The sequence below is a fragment of the Molothrus aeneus genome, chromosome 18 (assembly GCF_037042795.1).
Source record: "Molothrus aeneus isolate 106 chromosome 18, BPBGC_Maene_1.0, whole genome shotgun sequence".
NCBI lineage: Eukaryota > Metazoa > Chordata > Aves > Passeriformes > Icteridae > Molothrus > Molothrus aeneus.
Genome location: NC_089663.1, coordinates 6,973,844 through 6,992,373, shown reverse-complemented (window position 1 = coordinate 6,992,373; position 18,530 = coordinate 6,973,844). Strand labels below are relative to the sequence as shown.

General features: G+C 36.8%; 1 protein-coding gene across 6 annotated transcripts in view; it reads left to right on the top strand.

Moving 5' to 3' along the window:
• ARVCF (ARVCF delta catenin family member) overlaps positions 1-18,530 on the top strand; it is a 246,468-nt gene that overhangs the window by 4,856 nt on the left and 223,082 nt on the right. For 5 of the 6 annotated variants that reach the window (XM_066562490.1, XM_066562489.1, XM_066562491.1 and 2 more), the window contains exon 2: positions 9,035-9,101. The exons of the other annotated variant lie outside the window; for it this stretch is intronic. The gene's annotated coding sequence lies outside the window, so the exon portion shown is untranslated. The remainder of the gene's footprint in view (positions 1-9,034; positions 9,102-18,530) is intronic. 6 annotated transcript variants of the gene reach the window in all.

Genomic DNA, 18,530 nt, shown 5'->3' with positions numbered 1-18,530 from the left:
TGTTCTCTGTTTAATTTGGGTTATGTAGTGATAAAATTTTAAGTAACTGCTATTCAGACCAGTGATAGAAGTGATGGCACAGACTTTTTTACTGGAGTATCCTGTTGGTGAGAAACTGTATTGTGATGTTTCACTATCACCAGTGTCCATGGCTACTGGATTCACAGCTTGATGAGAGCTGAATGTATATAATGATATTGGATAGTCTAATTCTTGCAGGTTTTAAAGGGGAAAACTATATTCTTTTTAACAGTATGCAGAGTAGCAAAGCTTGCAGAGATTGCCCAGAGGAAAGCAAATTGCAGTGGGACTTAAAATATGGTTCATAAAGTGCCAACTGTCTTGGGGAAGGAGAATCTCAGGTGTGAGATCACTTAAGCTGGGGTAGCTGCAATAACTTCAGGCATGTTGGTTTGATGTCTGATTGAGAGAGGGCAGCCACTTCTGGCTGTGGATTTAAACAGTGGATACAGACAGACTTCTCTGGAGGCTGATCCAGTCTGTGAGGTTGAATCAAGTCTTCTAATTGGCACTTTGTGACCATCTCTCTGCTCAGTTGCAAATATGGGTATTTTATGGAGACTATTTTCCAAAATTAGGAATTTAAAAAGCTAAAATAATCTAACATTCCTTCTACAATTCATAATCCGATGCAAGGAAGCTTCAGTCATGTTCAGCAGTAGAAGATCAATAACCACTCATAAAACTTTGGTTCAGTTTTGTGTAACAGTACCTGTATTCTAATGGTCTCAAGGTATTGAAAACTCTTAGTGTATGCAGGATCCATACACTTGAAAGTTTTCTGGAACGTTTAAGACACATTCTTTTGTCCTGAATAAAGATCACACGTGAATTTATCTTATCAATGTAATGTCAAGTGAAGTCTCAAACACAAATCCTTGAAAACTTAAACTGGCAGTGTTTTGCTTCTTTGCACCACAGGCTGGGGTCATGCCATGCTGGTATAACTTCTCCTCATATTTTTAGACTGGTTCTTTTTTAATTCAGTGTGACAATACAAGTAGTGAGTTATTGATAGCAACTAAAGTGAGACCATTATGACTGTAATCAATAACATACCTGCATAGAATAACAACTACTACTGGGGACATATTTTGTATTGATTCAGAAATTTATGCTGTCTCCACTACACCCAGTCTGCTACTTCCATAATTTATGCAATAAAATCTCTACTTTGGAGAAGCTGTTACTAAGTTAAATACCAGGAAATGATGACATATTAAGATGTAAATTACATATTGAAGATTTTACTACAAGCAGAAATAGCACTTGCTAAATTCCTGTGGGTTCTGATTCAGGACCAAGGCACTTCCTTGCTGCAGGCTGGAGGATAATGGAAGTCAAAACTGTGTTCCCTCTCCTGAAGCAGTATTTTAGAGCTGGAGGGAAGGGGCTGTTTTTAATGTGCTGTGACGATGGAAGATTATTGAATTGTTCAATCTATAAATTTGAAACCTCTGTAGGTTCCCACATTTTTTTTCCCGTGTTTCACTGTGCTGTGTTCCTGTAGGTGATAAACAGTCTTCAGCTTTTACAGACTACTTGCTATGCTGATGGTGGGATTTCTGAATCCTAACCCATGGTCATCTATCTAGACTAGGAAACAATCACCTCATTTCATTTATGGTCCCACAAACCACTTTCCACTGTTTTAGAAGCAGAGAAGCAGTATGGTAACTCTGATTTTTAGGAACCTTAGTATTTAAGGTTCTGAAGAATTAATGTTAAACTGAAGCTTGTAACATATATAAAAGGAACATAAGAGAATATCAGTTATATATATAAATAAACTTATACTTTGGCTCAGACTTTCAGTGATCTGTTAGGAATTTAGACCCAAACTCTTAAAGGAAATTAGGCCCCTAATGCCTATTGAATTCCTTTATATATCTTTACAATATTGTCACTGAAACCAAGGGTTTAGGAATCCTTTTGAAAGCTTAGATCACAGGTGTATAAACTTCCTTGACTTGTTTCTTTCATGTTTGTGTGATTGTTACAGCTTTATTTTCAAATACAGATTGATTAATTTGGTAAGATCTATTGACGTGTCTATTTAAATTATTGCAGCTATTTTAAAAATGCACTTACAGATCAGTTTAAGAAAAATGTCAGTCTCCACAGACTACTACCAAACTTAAAGAAGCTCTGAGTATAAAACTTGATTTTTGGTGTCAGCATATGTATTTGTTTACATTTGGATTTGAAAGACGGGGTCATACAATAAACACAAGAATTCCATGGCCTTTCTCACCATCCTTGTTTAAAGCTGCACAGTTTTGAAGGCATTTAGTACATCCCCAAAACCTGAGAAAATAATTGAGGTACATACAGCTTTTGAAGAGTTTCAAAATACAAAGTTGCCATTTATACTGATGCAAACGGTGTAATTAAGTCCAATTTCCAATTGAGGTTGTATAATTCAGAGAATATTGAACAGCCACACTTGCTTCAGGCTGTCTAGTGGACTATATTGCCCACAATTAAACAGATGAATGCACAAATAAGGATAGGCATCCTTCCAACCACTTATAGCTATATTTAGCAAATTCTTCTCATTTCCCTCTCTGTAGGAGTGTGATGTTGGTAACCTTAACATTGGCCAAGAGAACTGTCAGTGTCTTAAGCTCTGCCCTACAAGGTGTTTTACTTTCCCATATTGTTTTGACCTTGTATTTGCTCCCTTTCTTTTGCATTAACCATTTATGTGTCCTAAATGAAAAAATTGCTTTGCATTATGCACCTGAATGTAGAAAGAAGTAGAAGGTCATTCTCTATGCCACAAGGGATTAGGAGGATCTTTAAAGTTTCACAAGTTAAATGTTCTGAAATGCATTCAAGATACAACCAAGGCAGGGGAGCAATGCAGAAAAATCTATTTTTTATGGAAATCTAAGGTATAGATTCTATAATTTTTTTACATCATTTTATGTATCATTATTTCAAGAACTACAGTGACTCATGTTAAAATGCAGCAGCCTTTCTATGTACTATTACCTTCAGAAAACACAGAATTGGGCTGAGAGAAGTCCTCTAATTTGCAATAGACATTTTAAGCATAAATAAGACTATGTATTGGCTTATTATAGATTTTAATTTTTTGTACTACAGGCTTACTAGTTGTGCAATAATGAGTAAATATAGCTGTGTTTTGAAGGTGCAGTGTTTAGGCAAGGAAATTGGCTACTGATCCTGGTAGTGAAAGAACTTAACAGGTGCCAAATGCAGCTGTGTCTGTCGCAGTAATGCAGGTGGGAAGAGGAGGCTGTTGGGCAGGGATTTGGTGTGTATGGGATTGAACTGTGGGATTCCACCAATGGTGCAGAAAACAAGGCCTGAGATAGAAGCCTTTTAGCCCTTGATTAGTTAAAGTAATGCAGGGTATAGTTTGTCATGGTGCCACAAAACCAGGGAAAGACTAATAAGAATTACAGGATAAGCACAATTATTTCTTGTGAAAAGGGGTTGAAGTCTAGGGGAAAGCAGCTGGTCTCACACAGGAGACAGGGATATTTTAACATTTTTAAAATTATTTTTTCGTTGATGTGCTAAACCAACACATTTTAGAACGGTAAAAGCTTCAAAAATACTAATATAGGTATTTCTGTTGTTTCAGAAACAGACAAACTGTGGAGCTGTAATCTGTAGGAAAAGTACTGATCTCACAGTTTCTGATTTTGTTTAATTACATAGGGATAAGGCATGAAGAGGTTTCAGAAGCTTTAATGTCTACATTGTAGTTCAACTAAGAAAACTAGAATTGCACATGATGTCTGATTTAAATGAGCTGTCTGTAATCTGTTAAGTATATCTGCATGTACCTATGAGGCTGCTATTCAGAGGATATAATTATTTTGTTTACCATTTTGAGATTGATGTGGATGGAATCAATACCAGTTACTTTGCTTTTCATTACTGAAGGCATCTGAAATGTTGACCAACCCTACCTTCCTTGTGTCAAACGGATCACAAAGCCCTTATATACACACATTTGACCTTCTAGGACATTCTTCAAAGAACTGGCAGGCTTAGCATGTCACTTTTTTCCTCACTTGAAGAAATTAAATCTAATTAAGAGGATCCTACTAATACAATGTAGATACAGATTACAGGTGCACAGTGTGCAGAGTCCAGAATGAAAATAGCTGTAATGGAGACGCCGGGGGAGGGGGAAGACCCTGAAATAGGCTGACTTAATTATCAGTCTTGTACTCTAAAATAAGAGATTCAGTAGCTGCACTCATTTGAAACATTTACAGCAAGTTGAAAAATTCTATTGGGGGAAAATTTCTCAAGGCACTTTCTTCTAGACAATATAAAATGAGAAAGGCATTATGCACAAATTCAACAGTTCCACAATTTTAGTGTTAGTGATTAACCCCTGATATTTATTTCCCTCTTCTTCACCCAGGTGTGGTGATTGGGTGCACCTGAATTACCTAAGTGCTTTAAGAGTGGAAGCATGAACAGAATTGACTTCTCCTTGGGAAACCTTTCACATTTCACTGGCTGTTAACGTTGTCCTTCTTACAGCAAATGTCACTTGAGACTTTGTAATAAAGAACAAAAAAATATGCTTGTGCATGCTTGTCATTTCACATGAAATCAAGTGACTGATTTCTGATAGAAATCTCAAGAGCATTGAGTTCATACGAGTTTCTCACAGATCCCCCCAGAATAACTGGGTTTTGATAATATTTTTTGAGGCAAGGAGTATTAATAGTAGATTATCTGAGAAACTAAATATTTAAAATACCTTTGATACTATGAAATTGAGAGAAACTTACCAAGAATGTACAAGACAAAATCCAACTAGTTTAAAGTAGGTGTAATATCTAGGACTAAAAAAAAAAGTGTGCTTGTTTTGTGTGTCCTTGTGTGACTGGGGAATTCAGAGCAGTCAGTGGAAGATGAAGGAATCCAACTCTCTGCATTATTGGACCCAGAGGCCATACTGTGTGATTACTAATGCATGCAGGCATGGTCAATAAATTTCATGGTTATACATCTCATTGTCATTTTTGGAGCTCATTGATTTAAGCAGCTTGTGCTGATCAAGAATATTACAACAGGCAGCACAGTGTCATATGCTGACAGGTACAAAGTGGGGGAGTCTTACTTCAATCAAAACTGAAGAAAAATTTGCTTTTAAGTGTGAACTGAATGCTGGAGCAAGTTGGCCAGAGATTGCAGAGATCATGTTCCTGAAGATTCTCAAAACCTGACTGGAAAGGATCCTGAGCAACTTGCTCAAATTGACTCTGCTTTGAGTAGGAGAGTTGCCAGGTGATATCCAAGGGTATTTCCAGTCTCAGCTGTTCTGTGTCTACTGTGCAAAAACCAGAAAGTAGTTCCAAGGTTGCAAGACAATATCCCTTTATGTTTCTCACCAGTGGGGATAAGGCATCAGTGGCTCTCCCTTTTCCAGTGCTGGCTGTGAAGGGGAGCTGGATGGACAGAGCTGAGTCAGGCTGGGATTTGGCTGCAGCTCTGAGGGCACCATTAGCAGCTGCATTTATGAGACCGCAATTTGTGATTTTAACCAACTTGGTTGTGTCTATTTAAATTAACATTTAAGGTCAAACTTCTGTCATTAGTGCAGTAAAGAATTTTAAGAGGTTTATTCAAATTTAATGCTTCCACTGTCACTTTATACAGCTGGCTTCAAAGCATATTGATTTACATTGAACATAATCTTCTAATGAGTTTTTGTTTTTGCCAGGAGATACATGTTTCTTCCATTATCTTGTTTGCTTCTATTTTGTTCTTTGTGAGTAATATTTGCAATTACTTTTCTACAGTACTGTGTTGGTAACAGCAGCAGGAAGCCATAGTTAGCTCAGCTGGAACATTTTGGCCTCTGGAGTTCTTGTTACTGCATTCAGAGTAAGAAATAACTGCCTGCTTATCTTTGTGCCATTTGGATATTCTCATACCATTTTTTGTTCAATATTTCTTTATTGGTTAGACTTAAGACAGCTGGTAGGAATAGAAAATCCAAGTTGATTGTAACAGATATTGTCTGACATTGGCATGTCTGTAACTAGGAAGATGAAAACAATGTGCAGTAAATATTTTGGACAAGCTGAAAGAAGTTGCTAAAATAATTCTTAATTGTCCTGCTGGCTAGACTGGATGAACAAAGTGCAAATTTGCTTTTATTTGTGCACACTTTTGAAGAGCCTCAGAATTGCTGTGATAATGTATTGAGCTGTATGTCTGCTCAGTGCTTTTGTGGACATATTTTGTGTTACCTGTAACTTCCATCAGAGCAGTGTTCCTGTGGAGAGCATGTCCTGTGGCAATTGTGGGACTGGGAGAGCTCTGCTCAGTTTGCACCTCAACAACTGGTCTGCATTAAAGCACCTTGAAGACATATTTGTAATATTAAAGTAAAGGTGCTTAGCCTTTGTTTAAAATCCTGTCTCTCTGGAAGCAGGTTACCTAATGAGCATGTTTTACTCATCTCATGGGGACAAAGCCTGAGCTGTTAAATTTGTGGCAGCAAAACGAAACAATTTTTGAACCAAGTCATCATTTTCAGCATCAATAGAAGGTGATGCCCTCGTCAGCTGGCATTGGTTCAGCATCAGGTTCCAGTCAGAATTGGCTGCTTTAGGCTTTGAGCTGCTCTTTAAGAGACCTTCACCCTTCCCTCTGTTTGGAGCTGCTGCCATGGTGGGTCTATTGAATATTTATAAGAAACTATTACGAGACTCCTTCCTCAGTCACAGTGTAAACTCGTTAGTTCTCGTCTGGCAGAATGAAGCTTGTTCAAGCTCATGACAGACTCTACTTCCATCATTTCTTCCCTGCTTGCTGGTATGTGTTAAGCCATGATACTGATTTAAGTTCAAAATACAGCTGCACTTGTACTACTACAGTAGTTTCAAGGTTGGCTTGGTTCCTGAGAAACTCAGACCTTGTGGGACCTGGAGTTTGGCAGACTACACTCATAACCTTGTTTAAAAAGTTAAGGCTAGAAAGCTTGTTCTCTTGCTCTGCTGCTTGACTTAACGAATGTTTTAGTCAGCTGTGTACAGAGATATCCAAAATCACACTGAATCCTCACCCCTTGCAATTTTTAGAATATGACATTGCAAAAAGTTAGGGGTCTGTTTTAATATTAGGAGATTGTTCTCATCAAAAATTTTTACAGTTCACTTGAATTTCTCTTCCCATTAACATCTTCAGATGCTGGAAAGAGATGAATTTTTAATCAAATGTAAATTACCAGAACGTCAAACACACTTTTTGAACAGAGTTTCTCATAAAAGACAAAAAGTTATAACATACATAAATATAAGTTGTGGATAATTATAATTTCTTCCTGAACTCTTCTTAGGTCTTAGAGGCATGTGTAGGTAGCAGAGTATCCAGATTTGTAGCTCAAGTGATACCTCGAGCTTACATCATCATGAAGAAATTCACTGATTATTTACTTTTTTTTTAGCAGATCATAATTTTCCACTTGTTTTAAGAGTAGAAACTTTTAAAATGGCTCACACAAGATAGACATATTCAATTAAAATAATTTTAGAAATGCAGTTTAGGATTTGTTGCTATGTTTTAAAATTTTGTCAAGCTATTAGTGGCATTTTTTTTTTAATATGTATTATTACCCTACTGATGTAAAATCTTATCAAGCTATTAGTGGCATTTTTTAAATATGAAGTATTACCCTACTGATATCTGTTTAATACTATTTCTGATGATTTCTGTAACTGTGTTTCTTTTGGTTTAGAGGAAATTGTGTATTCATTTTTTTCTTGGAAAAAGGGTTTTTAAAAGGGCAAGCATTGGCAAGATTTTGCTTCTGACCTCTGGATTCAGTTGCTCATCAGACAAAGTCTGAAGTACTAATAAAAATGAAACTTTTGAGGAAAATTCTCGCCTGAGGTTGGATTTGCACTGATTCAACATGTTTTTTATGATTAGACCATCTCCCTCAGTGCTATTTCTGGAACAATGTGACCCTTTAATGAATTTTATTTGGTGACAAACTGAATTTCCGTATACGTGCTCTACTTGCTTGTGTATTTTGTGTTTGGGATATGGTTTCTCCTTTGTTCTGCAGCACTTAAAAGCATTTACTTATCAGAGTTTAAGATAAATAAAGCATCCTGTTAGTAATTAGCTAGATTTTCATTGTGTCATCCTGAAGGCCCTGAAATTCCTGTATTGAGACATAGTGTTGTCTAACAACTTGTAAATTATGAAATGAAACATAAAATTTACTGTGGAAGGTGATGACACCTGAGGAGAAAATACAGATTTTTGTGAGGCAGTCAAATGCTGACTTGCTTAAAGGAATTGGGGGGACAAACCCCAAAGTCTTCCTTCATAAAAACAATCTGCAGGTAGTTTAGTTCATATTTTTTAGATCACTTAAAAATCAGTTTCTCAGATACAAGAAGCTGTTTTTCCCATTGAGTTCACAGGCATCCTTGGTGGATCATAGTGTTGGTTTTGTCTGGTGTTACTGGGTTCAGGTGTGGTCTTGTGCGGGACTACTCTACATCCAGAGCAAAATAGCCCCTAATTATTTGTGAGATTCATTACTTAAATCACTGCTGTGAATCCCTGTGTCAATGTGAGTGTCCTAGAAATCCAGTGTAGCCAGCAATAGAAGGGTCAATGGCCAGTGGTGCTTTGGCATTGTAGTGCTACAGCTACACTTGGGCATTTATTGATTGATTGATTTATATATTTATTCCAATCACAAATGATTTTTGGACTTCATGACCCAAAGCTGTCAGTAGAAACTTTGCCACATACTAGATAGATAGATAGATATTTCAGCCTTGAACTTTGATTTTGGGAAGTAGGAACTCTAGAGATGGATGAAAGCCTTGAATTCAGCTGTTTTGAACGAGGGATGGCAGTGCAGTTTTGGCAGGTGTTTGGGCTGTGAACTGTATGGGAAGTTGACTCATTCCTCAGGTCAACAAGCCTTTAGTCACACTAGTTACAGAGTTTATTCAGAGTTCGATCTGCCTCTTATGTTTTCCAGGGATATCCATAACTGAGTTGTGCTTTATGAACAAAGGGAGGGACCTAACAAGTCGCCTGAAAGGGTGGTAAGAGTTGGCAAAATTTCTTATATATGTTTATATTTCTTTCATTATTACATGTGTTTGTGTGTATGAAATCTAGAAAGCAAAATTGTCTGGGACAGTAAATAGATTTTGAAAGTAGCAGTCTCACAGTTGACATTCGTTAGGCAACAATAAAGTGATAAAAGACTAAATTCTTTTTATAGTAATAGCCTGCAGTGACCTTCCTCTCAAACAGAAGGACTTTTGAACTGAGTATGGCTAAAATATGCAATAAGCCTGCTTGGAATATCAAATCACCAAATAAAAACAAATGTTTGTTATAATCAAAATGTAAAATAATCAACTGCATATAATGTAGCTAAAATAAAGCTTCCAAAACTTTATAAATGGGCTTTGTCAAGATGTTTTGTTCTGCTGCTGCCTGGCTTTTAGACAAGAGGTGAACTGACTTCCCACCTCCTGACTGGCCCTTCTCAGCCCCTCAGATTTGTGTTCAGCTGTACAGACAAGTTTCATTTGGGGTTGTTCCCAGAGCTGTCTGTGCAGAAATCTGTGGCAGGGGAATGTTGCACAGTTCTGAACTCTGTGGTTACCTCAGCATGGTGGGGTGTGGGCCTTGCTGCCCCAGAGCCTCCCTGCTGTAAGGGACAGCACAGTCAATGTAGGCAAAGAGCAAGCAATTTATTAATTTGTATGGCTTTCACTGATCTTAGAAGTTATTCCTGAGACCTAACCAGGCAGAAGCTTCCTTACACAAGGAAAAGTAATTTACATTGGTATAAAGGAACATAATTAAAAAAACCCTGATCTCTTATATTACTAAAACCAGAAGATGGCTGTACTTGCTAAATGAATAAAAATGATCAAATAATTCAAACTTCTAAAAGCTTTCATTTCTTTTTATTAGTCTTCTTTTAAATTTGTTTAAGGGAAAGTAGATTTTTGGGTAAAAGATGGGAATACAGTTTACACAGTACAAGCAGAACTGAAAACTACTGCTTCTGAATATCCTAAGCAGTATAGAAGAGGTGGGAGATTTCTTAGGGGATTTTTCACTATAATAGTCAGCCTGAGGTGAAATTCGTATTTCAGTGAACTATTTAGAGCAAAAGAAAATTATTGTAGGGGTGAAAGGGAATAAAGTAATAGGAACAGAAGGTGTTATCTTTCACCACACAGCCTCACTACTTGTTTAAAATTAGGTTAAAAGGTATAAGGCAATCAAATGAAATGCTGTTTGTAGAGACATGACAAACATGTATCTGTTTTTATTCTGCAGTATATTTGTGAATGTATAGCTTTGAAAATCTTCCTACTTTTTATACTCTGAAGATTCAAACAGTACTAATTGTCCTATCATTACCAAAGGGCATTTTTCCAGAGTTCATGTCTAAGACTGATTTCTTGTTTCAGAAGTGAGGTATTCTCTGTGTTCCTTTTAAAGAGCATGTCACCCTTAATCAAGAGAGCCATACATTTTCAGAATGATGGTGCTTTCAATTTATTGCTTGTCAGCCCTAAAGAATGCTAGTCATTTTCTTTACAAGTGCAACTCATTGACTGAAACTGCTAACTTATAAAGCAATTTTAGGTTTATTTTGATTGGTTATTGGTTTGTGGCTTTTAATGATGAGATTGGATTGCATTTCTGTGCAATAGACATTGTGGTGGAAAATCTGGAAAGCTGGAGCCGTTTGGAACTGCTCTTACTCCCACTGAGGTCAGCAGTAGCATTTCTGTGGCTTTCAGTGGGTGTAACATTATACTGTCTGAATGTGAAGGCTTTTCTTTCAAAAACCACTTATAATAGTCTGCTTTAGTTAGGGTTACATGAAAACTAAGTAACTATTGTACTGCTTGTTTATGAAAAAAAAAAGGTATTTCCTAAGTAGGAGAAAGAAGTTGTAATCATTTCTGTTGTTCCAGCATGTTGGGCTTTTTGATACCTGCAGCTCTGGAGTCATAGAACAAAACTAGTTTTGATTATATTCTCCAGTGTGTTTTATTATATTGTCTGTGGGAGTAGATTGGAGCAAACTGAATGCCTTCTCACAAGGCAGGGAGTGTTGCGGGATGAATCCTTGCAGGTATTAATGGTCATGTAAAGAAGGAATCTGGATTGGAGAGGAAGTGTCATCTGAATATATGTAGTTTTCAAAACTGTGTGTTAGTTCTCAACTTTTATTAAAAGTTAATTATTATTAGTGGCATTTTCACAGATGTCAGTTAAGAAAAAGCTTTTTTCTACAAAGGTGAACATTTCAAAATGTGAGATGCTATGTTTACTATGCAGTAACTGTCAAAAGAATTTTTTTTAAGCTCTTCTATGAAGATGCTATTACAAGTGAACTAGGCATAAGAGCTTCTAGCCCATGGTTGCCTAAAGAAGATTTCTTAAACATCAAAAATAAATGCCTTTTCAGAAATTAATGCTAAATAGTCATTTCCAGAATTGTAGTTGTGATTTAAATGGTCAGTTTTGCTTGCAGTATACAAATTGGAATTGACTTGATTTGAAATGTGTTCTAGGCTGCCAGATTTCAGACCTCAGCCATCCAGAATCGGTGTTTTTAAGCTGTTAAGAACATTTTTTTTTTTGTAATTAATTTTCTTTCCCTAATTAATTGCTTGTGGATTTATGGCTGCTTATTTTGGGTTTCTACCATATTTTCTGGAATGATCAAGAGTGATGAATTAATCTTAATTGATGGATTACTATACATTAATCAAACTCTTACTTAATAAGCTTGATATTTCTTGCAAGTAAGCTATTTCTTAAAAACATTGTAGTTATGTTTATTAAATTAAGACTTGAGCATATAAGAGTCTGTCACATATGGGAAGCACAAGTTATGACCCAAATTCTCAAATTACCCAAAGTTAGCATTTTGTTTTATAAGCATTTGCAGCACAAACAAATCTGAACTAAATAATTTTAGAAAGGAATTTCCCCTCCATATAGTGTACATTATATATAGATGTTCATTAGGGATTTTTCATCTGTGGCTCTTGGAGATTATTTTTATCTGGTTTATCTGATGCCAAGTCTATTTATCTCGAATGGGAAGTTTTACTATTGTCTCTGCATGACATGGTTTACAAACTAAGTCTGATGGCTTTGTGTTGTGTGCCTGAGAATTTACCTCTACATGATTATCATTAGTTAATGATCATACAAGCTTTCCAGAATTGCTGCTGAGTCCTATTTTTGCCTTCGCTGTTATCCACACCACGGTAGGGCCTTTGGTGGTGTTAAATAGATATAAAAAAGTACAATGGATTCTTATTTACAATATGCATAGATTTATTAAATTAATAGTTTATGGAGCATCAGAACTACTGAAATACTGATTACTGCAACAGGAATTTTTTTAAGATGTCTACTAAACGTTTGCAAAATTCTTAACCTCTCTGAAGTAGAATTTCATTGAATCACCTGGCTAAGGTTGGCCTTAGAAGAAGTCTATGATACATCATTGTGTGCTGCCCTGCTTTCTGCTTCATGGCTTGGGGAAAACCTGCTTCATCTGAGATGCATTAGTATTCAAACCCTGGATGCTGTTCTGGACTCAAAGGACTGATAATCTGTATTTGGGATATGCATGTGGAAACATGCTAATGCACACCTATCAATGGAGCTGTACCTCTTTGCACACATTAGTATTGAAAACAAATATGTAACTTCTGATCCTTGAGATCCAGCTGCCAGTGTTTGTGTTCTGGTCAAACGTGCGCTGCAGCTCCTCTGTCGTATCTTTGCTGGCATATTCCCAGATGCCACACCAAATTGCCCCATATGGATCCAATGAGGAGATTACAAGTTTAGAATTTAATCTGTACTTGCATAGCCAGAGTCATGGTAGGCCTTTTTAATATTCATTCAGTGTTCCTGGAGACATCTCTGGCAAGATGGAATAAGATGGGCATGGTCTATTAAAACTACAGTGAATAAAACTTTAGGACCCAATCTCTTGATTTACATTTCTTACAGCAACATTTCTATAGAATTGACAAGACATAAATATTAGACAAATTTTCTCCTTTTCTTTAGGTTCATTAAAGGCCTTTCCAAGTGGATGAAGGAAACCTGGATGGTGAAAATAATTAAACAAAAAATATAAAGCATTATCTTAGAAAAATGTTACAATACTTGCTCCTTAATAAGCCAGAACATATCCTCATAGACCAGATACAGATGGAATTGAAATGCAACCAATGTAGCTGCCGTACCATCCCATGGCGACTGTTTATTTTTTAAGTTTTCCTTCAGGTGTTAAAAAGTATACTTCATACAAGAGGACAGACAATTTTTTTTTTTGGCTTTGGGCTACTTTCTTGATTTCTTGTACTTTCAGTATTCTTCCATCATAAGCTTTCATGCCTTATGGTAAGCAATGGTTTGTTTTTTTTTAATTTGCTTTATATGGTGTAAAAATCGGTGCTGGGCTCCAACAGGGATGTACATAGAACAAGTCTTCTGAAACTGACTTGCAGCTGTGCTGTAGAAATGTGTTGGAAATTGTCAGGAAGAATTTGTGAGACTTATCTTGCACAACTAAAAATAAAGGGTTTTCCTGTTAAAAACCTCATGACTTCACTGAATTTTAAGATAGGTTGTAAAATACCTACATAGTGATGTCTAGAGCATTTGGACTCTAATAAAACAGTCCCCTTTGCATTTTAGATTTAAAGCTGAATTTTTCCTCCATCTGGAGGGTTATGCATGAACAACTGCAGAGATGTGTTGTTCCATGAGAGTTCTGGCAGGGATTGTTTCCCTGGAATGGTGCAGTCAGGAACAGAAGGGAAACGTGCCCTGATCTGTCTCAGAAGCTTAAAGCATCACTTGTTCCTCCCCTCCTTCCTGAATTCCAGTAATTGTTGTAGCTTCAGCATCGCCCACATGAGTAGAAAAGAAGACTTTGTTTCTTGCCACTGCTCCCTACCACTGCCAAGATGGACCCAGGGCATTTTTGATTGGGGGTATGAGGGCATATTTATCTCATTAAAATGATCATTATCATATCCTTTTGTTGACATTATCTTCAGCATGTTCTTTCTTTTAATTAAATTGTAGCTTATTGTATGGCAATTCTTCTGCTTTCCTGAAGTGTTTCTTCTCCTTAAGATAGGTATCTGTACAGAATCTGAACTGACAGCTGACAGAAGATTGACTTCGTAATGCTGTAATGGATTGCAGTACTTCTTGTTTTGAGCATTTCTTCTCTTGGCTCTAGGCATTTGTGAAAATATTTGCTGGTTTTCTTTTTCATGTTTTTCTATATACATGTATAGGAAGATATTTTGGCACAAAAACGTTACACTTCGTTTAGTGACAAAGAAAATTTTCAGCATTCTTGGAGAAAGTTGGTATGTTTGATAGTTGCATGTCACTCTCAGGGTATTTATAGGTACAGGGGGCAGCACAAAGATTAGATGCTTTCCAGCATGTGTCAATGCAGTATTATATCTTTCATGAAGGTTTTTTTATGGAGCTGAGTTTAGAAGTATGTTTGAAAACAGCCTTGTCACACATGTCATCAAGGTCAGAAGGGAGAGAAAGCAGACATTTCAACATTCCAACTAAGTTTTGTGAAAGGAATGTTGGTGCTTGCTAACCAGTGAACCAGTCTCTTCATGCCTCTTCAGCAGTCCTGCAGTAGAGATGATCTAGTTTATCTTGTTCCATGGAGTTTTGAGCTTTCACTGCTTGGGACTTGAAGGTTAAACTTTCAGGTACTATAGTTGATAAAAGCCACTGATTGATTATGAACCCAAAGTGGCACCATATGAAAGCCTGGGGTGCAAGGTGTGGAAAAGTCCTCAAGTGAGGTTGGGAGTGTGGTTTCTGTACTTGGAAATTCTCTAGTTGTTGATGTAGTGGAGAACAGTGTTCATTCTTGCTATTTATAGACAATGGAGGCTTTTTTTGGCATTTTTATCATGGCTTTCCACGATGAGTTCTGGAGAAACATGAACAAGTTCCATGTTGTAGCACCTCATTGGTGGTGAATACAGTTCATTTCTTGGAGTGCTGCTTTAGAATACGTTTTAATTTCAAATAAATATCCAACTGAAAAACACTTTGCTGAGCACTGGACCTAATTAACACTGTCATTAGATGTTTCTGCATTTAGTAATTTAAGCTTATTACTTACAGTTTTAGGAAGCTGATGTGCATGTTGGTAGCATTCAGGTGTTAATTAAAAAACACGTAAGTAAGTAAACATCAGTTAGATCAGTTAGACTAATGCTATGCCCCCAGACCTGGAAGTGTGCAGCCTCATCAAAAACAGACTTTCTGTAGTACCCTTTGTGTGCCAGTGACATTGAAGGATAATACTGCTTTGTATTATTCTTATAGCTTGAAAAAAAATTCTGCTGATTTATTTGATTTATTCCAGACTTAAACCACTGTAGAAGCATTCCACTGCTGTGTAAACCCTTTCTGCCAGCAGGTGGAAATGTATATACCACTCATGCTTTGACTTATGTCTTTCACCAGCTGATGTTTCTTTTCCAATTACTGGAGTTGAAGGTCAGTAAAAATCCTATTTAAAATTTCAACATAATGGATCTTGCTAATGCCAGAACTTGCAATTTCTTCTCTTTAACAGCAACTGGAGAGTCTAGACTTTCTGGAAGGTAGGAATACTGGAATAGTGTTCTGTATTAGCCACTACAAGTAATTAAAAGCTGTAAGCATTGGTTAAGATGTCTCTGGTATGTTTCTGGAATGATTTTCTGTGGAATGGGGATCTCTGTTGACCTTGGGACTGCTGGATTGCAGTCAGTATACCTGTGGTATAGTACTAAGCACATACAAGCATGGTCTTTGCTAATGAGTTTGTAATTGACACAAAGCTTCACTGGCTTTTCATGGCAGTCTTTGCTGTTTGGAATTCAGAAATAGTCATGCTATTTTGGCACAGCAGGACATTTAATTGAAAATAACATCATGGAAGTAATTTTTCCCATTAGACTTTACATAAGATCTGAATTAGATCCTAGCTTTGTATTTGAGATAGTACAAAAATTCTGTTTCCATTGCTATATAAATATTGTATGGTAAAGAGTTGCTATTATTTATGCCATTTCAGTGGAAAGTCAGAATTTCAGGTCAAGCAGAGTTGTGGGATAATAAGCTTGCCTTGTGGGACAAGGCACTGGGTGAGATATTGTAGATCCAGTTTTTAAGTACTAAAAGACTGAAGAAGACTGTACTTAAGAAGAAGACTATTAGAGGCATTGATACTTGAGGTTCAAAAGGCAGATTCTGGAATGAAATTTGAAAGGTTTTGAATGCTGGATGATAGTGGAAGCAAGGGATAGAGTACAAGTCTGGAGTTACAAAGTGGCTAAAATAGCTGTTTATTTTTATTGCAAGTGATGACATTTGCAATACAGCATTCAGGTGGTATTAAAGCTACATTGAAGGAAATAAGGAAACTCCTGGGATTTTGAAGATACCATTCTGCATTGCTTTACTGTGTGTAATCCCACCCTAAGGTGAATTCTCAAATATGGGAGCGCTTGCAAGCTCATACTGTGTTAGGCAACTCACAGGCTGAGCTAAAACTACTGCCTGAACTCAATGGTGTGCATGATTTTTCTGGGCTGGAAGGAAAGAGTTACAGACAAACTTAGAGCCTGTGGAAAAAAGGTCTTCACTCACAATGGAATTTGTCAAGCAGACACAGATATGCCATGGAATTTTTCACACTTGCTAATGGCTAATGGACTGTCTGGCAGCTCAGTTTAACTATGAAAAGTCTTGCCTTCCTTTTTTCTGTATAGCACCACATGAGGAGAGGACATTGTTGCATCATCCAGTGCTTTTGGGGTGTTACACTGAGAGCTTCCCACCCCGATTAACTTCTGAGAACAGGCAGCTCACAGCATAACACTGTTCTCTTTTTTTTAATTTATTTTCCACTCTACTTTCCTGCTTGATTAATATTACAGCTATTTTTGCCTGAAACACAGAATTATTTCTCTGTACAGTTCTCATTGAGAGATCCAAAGGGCTTCTTTCCTAGTATACCACAATTAAATAGGAAAAGGTTATCTGGCCTTTCTGAGAACTCATTTAAAATGAAGGAATAAGAATATTGTTTCAATTTTCTTTTTTTCTGAATAATAACGTGCAGAGATTACATTTTGCACCTTGGTCCAAAATCCAATCAATTCTTTTTATTTCTGTATGCAGTGTAATTCCTTGGCATTTGAAGAAGATGGCACTGGAAAACAGTGCATATGGGTTGGGATTCTTTCTGTCTATAAGCAAGTTATTTTGATGTAATGAATAAAAGCCAATCCTCTGTCAGAAAGAGTTGATCAAATGTGAATTAAATAACCAGACTGTATTAAAGTCTGTGACTAAAATGGTAAATGTTAATATGATTCATTCAAAACCATAGGTATAAAATACAGTAGATAAAAATTTATCTTGGTCTGCTAAAGTCAAGTTAATTGGAAGAAGGGCTGTGCAGAAGCGGGTGGCATTTTGTTTTGTCATATTGTGACCACAGGGTGTTTCAGAATAGTTTGAGTTTGTTAAAAGGCAGATTTTGCTGGAAGGGATAAATGCAGGATTGTGTTTTGTCAATTTCTAATGAGAGTGGAATTTCATTAGCACTACTATTCATTTGTGTTGTGGGAGGAAGAGTAAAATAGATTCTCATTGACTTAAAATGTCACTGTCAATTCTGGCTGCTGGAATTCTCTGCAGTTTGTTGGCTGAATATATGAAAGAAAATAGGACTATGGGTCAGCCCTGTTCAGTCTAATTAGGATCCATGAGGTTTTGTGTGGGCTTAAACATTTGTGGGTTTTGTTGTTGTAGTTGTATAACATTGTGCTTTTGTCTTTTCTTCTGACACCCACATGCTCTTTGCTTTCTGGTAGTGCTTCATATTTATTTCTGTAATGCAAACTCTCCTCTTGATTGCAGAAGCATAATTTGTTGTGCCCATACTTCATACTTTTCTGGCCCTGATCTCTTGGAAAGTCCTTTACATTTCTTTGCTTGGTCTACCCAACATGTTTACATTATTTTCTTGTCCCACTGCTGACAGCCCTTTCTTCAGCGTTTTTCTCAAACTTATGTTTATCTTCTCCTTCGAAGAGCTGTACGACAAATCTGTGTATCCCTATTTCTCTCTCTGCACTAATTTTTCTTCTGTTCTGTCTTTCTAAGCTGTTCTCTTGTCACAAATTTCAGAATACTCCTTATAGGGCAGCCTTTGAAATCAAAGTCTGCATACTGGCAGGAAGGTATATGTGATTAGTTTCTGCTTTGGCTTAAAGCTCTGCCAGTTTCAAACACATAGACTTGCAAGCTGGTTACTCAATTCTAAACTTCTTGGAATAAGGTTTCTTATCTTTTGTTTTGGTAGAGATACTTAGTAAAGATTGCTGGAAAATTCTGTCCTCCCTGCTCAAAGTGAC